The sequence below is a fragment of the Acanthisitta chloris genome, unplaced genomic scaffold, assembly GCF_000695815.1.
Source record: "Acanthisitta chloris isolate BGI_N310 unplaced genomic scaffold, ASM69581v1 scaffold20765, whole genome shotgun sequence".
NCBI classification, from domain to species: domain Eukaryota; kingdom Metazoa; phylum Chordata; class Aves; order Passeriformes; family Acanthisittidae; genus Acanthisitta; species Acanthisitta chloris.
This window is the reverse complement of record NW_008675584.1, coordinates 1-4,718: the sequence shown is the minus strand read 5'-3', so window position 1 is coordinate 4,718 and position 4,718 is coordinate 1.

Sequence of the window (4,718 nt, the reverse complement as noted above, 5' to 3'; positions counted from 1 at the left end):
TGCTATGCACAGAACTCAGTTGAAGGCACAAGGCAGATATCTAACAGATATTTAAACCTTTTATTTAAAACTGTAGTTTATATCCAAGCCATTTTGTTAGGCAACCTTTTTCACAGGAAGACAGAAAAGCAGCAGTTGATGGCAGGACTTCGACCCAGCTGCTCAGGGAGTCCAGCCACCAACAACACCTACCCATCTTCTCCTTCCCATGCAGAGAACCAGCTCCAGCAGACACAGGAAGCTAAGAACTGACTGGCTTGCAGCATTACAGGGATTAGACAGGAAAAGGGAATAGCTAGGAACATTTTAAACTGCATCATGGATGCTAAGCAGAGCACACTGGATGGACAGGAGGGGATTAAGTGCTTAGCAGGCAGAACAAGGCTGCCAGGCCCACCCAATACGGCTGTTGAACGCTCCTGCCCAGAAGAGGTCACTTAAACCCTGCTGCATCGCCCTGCTTGCATAACAGCTCTGCTCCAGGATCAAGCAGGAAAGCTCAAGTGGAGCTGCCCTCTCCCCCCAATACTGCATGCTCCATGGGGCAGTCAGGGCCCCTGTTTCAAAGGCCTTGTTGACCTACTAGAACTATCAACAACCTTCTGACTAGATCCACAGGCCAGGTCCTAGGGGTCAGCAGTATTGGCTCTATATAGAGATGTTGGCTTCTTACAGCACTACCTCTGGATCAGGAGAAGCACTTTGTACTTGAACTGCAATGGGCGGAACTCGAACTTTCCTGCTTTAGTACAAACACCACCCCGAATGGGACAGGTCTCCGAGGCCTCTTGAAGGGGGCATATATTCAGTTGTGGGTGTGAACAGACTGCAGCTGGGTAGAAGGTAGTTACTTCAGCTGAAACAGATTGCAACATCGTTGCTTCAAGGCAGAGCTTGTATGAGGCAATATTGGAGCTAGCAGCTACACAGCACCTCAAAATTGGTTAGATTCACACAAACTTCATCTGCAGCAGAGTAAGGACTGGCTTGGCTTAATAGCAAAGCTTGTTTCCAATCAAAAAAAAAATTGGAGCAACTTTGAATAACAGTACTATAAACTCCTGAATTGACACCTTTGCCTTCTTTCCCCACCACAAACTACTCCTTCTCATGTTCCAGGACCAACAATACACCTGTAACATGGTGACAGACAAGATCAGGGAACAAGCTTGAAATGTGATCTTCTGCTGAGTTGCACTAATCCAGATCAGCCACTTTCCAACTACTGTTGTGGCAACTACTTTGATAGCAGCTTGTCACTGCTGTCATTTAAGACCACCGCACAAAAATGCTGAAGGCAAAATGGCAATAAGGATTGAAAGATGCCTTCGTCCTGCATGTATGTGCAGCAGTGTCATTTCACAAGCAACAGGTCTGACAGCAGCACTGCTGCCAAGAGCTTCTGTCTTTTACTTACCAGCCCACTGGGTTCTGTTGACAGCTTTGAGGATGTGTCAACTACACCAGTTGATTTAGGTCAAGATTTTGTTGGATTATGTTTAAAGCACATCTGTGCCTGGGCATGTTCCACAGAACAATCCCACAAACAGTTGCTGCAAGTGGAAGGCCAGAAGGAACTAACCCAAAGTTGTTTCCAAGCATACCTTAGTATCACTCAGCTATAACTTAAGCACAAGATACAGTGACAAGGCACATTTGTCCCACATGCTGTCCCAGGTGTTCACACCATTAAACCTTAAAGCCAAGCTGCATACATCTGCTTTCTCTACAGCCACCAGAAGCATTCATAACCTTTCACAAACACACACAGGCTCATCTCAATGAGGGAGAGAAGCAACCGTGGCCACACACACACCATCATGCATTGAATATACCTCAGGTATTAGGCAACATTAGTGCCACAAGCACTGCCAATGCCACTCAGCCAGAAATCAGATTCCCCACAGAACAGCAGAAAGCAGCAGTAGCCAGGTAACAACTAGGATGCTACAGCATGTGGGTGGATGTCAGATTCAGAAGACAAAAGATGTCATCAACATGAGCACACTCAGCTACCTCCACAGCACTTCAGTATAATTAAGTTCTTTCTTAAAAAAAAAATAATAAAAATTGCAGTTGAATAATGGAAGCTTTCACAGAGTGGTAGTTTCTATGTTATCTCCTCCACATGCTTTAATTAGCCAGCCACTAAGCAAAAGAAAAATGCATCCTTATAATTGTCCAATACTGAATGAGTCACCTGCTTATATATTAGTGTGTACATTAAGATGCAATAAATATCCACTAAGTCCAGTTGCCTAAGCAGAGTTGCTTTCAGTCCTTTTGCTAAGGACTTAACAAAGCTCTTAAATACTTGCAGAACTTAAAAATGTTTATTCTAAGCCACTTGGCAAAGAAAAAAAAAGGTTAAATATAGATTTTTTTTTTCTCCCATTTTAAGTATAAAATAGCAAGGACCTTATACAACATTAGACATTCCCTTACAGCAGGCATGGCAAAGTTGTATCAGTTACAGAGGCACAATCACCCAAAACCCTACAGCCTGGCAGGCTACTGTTGCTCCACAGTCCCTTTGCCACTGATACAGCAATGAGGACAAAACTATGTGTGCACTGGATAGTCACACACACCATCACTGATCACAGCAAGTGCCTGCAAGAGCAGCACATCCACAGCTAGCAATCCACTGCCAAAACTGACCCAACCAGAATCAGGCTACCAAGTAACTCCAGATGGATTTTTCCCCCCAAACAGGAGTCAGGGAGAACATCAAGGAGCAGTCTAAAGAGTGAGCAGAGCACTCTGGCCAGCAGACTCTAGCCTTGGCAACTGCCAGTCCAGTCTAGATTGTAGCAGGCTTAACTGCTCTATTCACAGGCTCAATGAAAAGAATGAAAAGAAGTTCTGGTCCCTACCACAACTGCTCCAGATCGCAGTTTGAATACACACCATCAGAAAAGGTGGGAATGCCAAGTTCTGAGTGCAGCTTCAACCCTCCACTCATTAGAGGCCAAGCCACTAGACACCATCACCTTTTCCCATGCAACCATTCCCTGATCTTTTGCAATTCCTTAGTGCTTTTCTCACTGAGGTGCTGCGTACTTCTTCCACACATACTCCCAGTCTAACTTCAAGGCCTGACTGAGGAAAGCAAGATTAGGCCCAGTGATCCTTTGTTCCACACTGGTTAGCTGGGGTGCTTCCATCACTGCATAGCTGTTGTGGTTTAACCCCAGCCAGCAACAAAGTACCACACAGCCACTCACTCACTCCTTCTGCGCTGGATGGGAAAGGAGAGTCAGGAAATCTCATAGGTTGAGATAAGAAGAGTTTAGCAATTGAAATGAAGCAAAATATAATAACAGTAATGAAAAGGGAGATACAAAAAGAGAGGAATAAAGCCCAAGAGACACTAGTAATACACAATACAATTACTCACCACCCGTAGACCAATGCCCAGCCTGTCCCCAAGCAACAATCACTGACTTCTGGCCAACTCCCCTACTTTATACACTGGGCATAATGTTCTATGGTATGGAGTATCCCTTTGGCCAGCTCAGGTCAGCTGTCCTGGCCATGCTCCCTTCCAGCTTCTTGTGCACCTACTCGTTGGCAGAGCATGTGACACTGAAAAGCCCTTGATTTAGGGTAAGCACTACATAGCAACAACTAAAACATCAATGTGTTATCAACATTCTCATACTGAATCCAAGACACAGCACTGTACCAGCTACTAGGAAGAAAATTAACTCTATCCCAGCTGAAACCAGGACAACAGCTTTGGGAGGTGGAGTACCAGCAGCTACGTGCACCCCCATATGGTGTGTGGTACCCTGTGCTACTCAGGCCCACGCAGCCAAGAGGACTGCAGCTCTCTGCAGAACCCCACACCACTGGTGTGCTCTGAATCCCCAGGCCTCTTCAACAGATGACAGCATAGCTAAAGCTTTTGTACAACATGATAGTCTTAAGGACAATGAGTGCAGTTTAGCCTTGAATATCAGAGTACAGATCATTCTGGAAAGCTCAGTCCTCAAAGGACTCAGATTAGTTTCTCCACTCCAAACAATCACATCTAACCCCAGGGGAAAAAAAAAAAGACACAACCAAAACAGGCAGCATGAGGCTTAACTGAACAGTTCTCAAGGATTTCTCCTGCTGCTGTACAACAGATATACAACCAATTCAAAACACGTTGCAAAACACCTATCAATGGCTGCAAGATACAGTATTCTTTCATTAGAGGTAAGAGACAATATCTTATGGGATAAAAAAAACCAACTTGGGAAGCTTGACAGTGTTACCTGTCTACCCACATTGCATAGTTATATCTTGAGACATCAAAAGGCAGTTCTTTCATGTTAGAAGAGAGAAAAATATTATCAGCTCTGCAACTGTTCAGACCATGAAGTCGCCTGCACTCTGCTGTGAACCCAGGACCAAACCTCAGGTGTTATTAAGAGCCAAGTGCTCAGCCAAGACAAATTTCACGTGCAGATCCGGAAAAGCAATTGCGCTCAGTGCCAGGCACTGGCACACAGTCCAACTTGCCGCTGCTATTGCCGGAGAACCAGCTTACATAATCGCAGGAACGCTTCACTCCCATGGAAACAGTTTACATAAGTGGCTGTGACTCAGGATGAGAGTTATCACCACTTGGCTCTTTAAAGAAACACCTCCGATGCCGCAGCTACGGCTTTCTCGGCAGGCCTAGCAGGGAGCCTGCCGGCCGCGCGGGGCACGGCTGACCTGCGCGC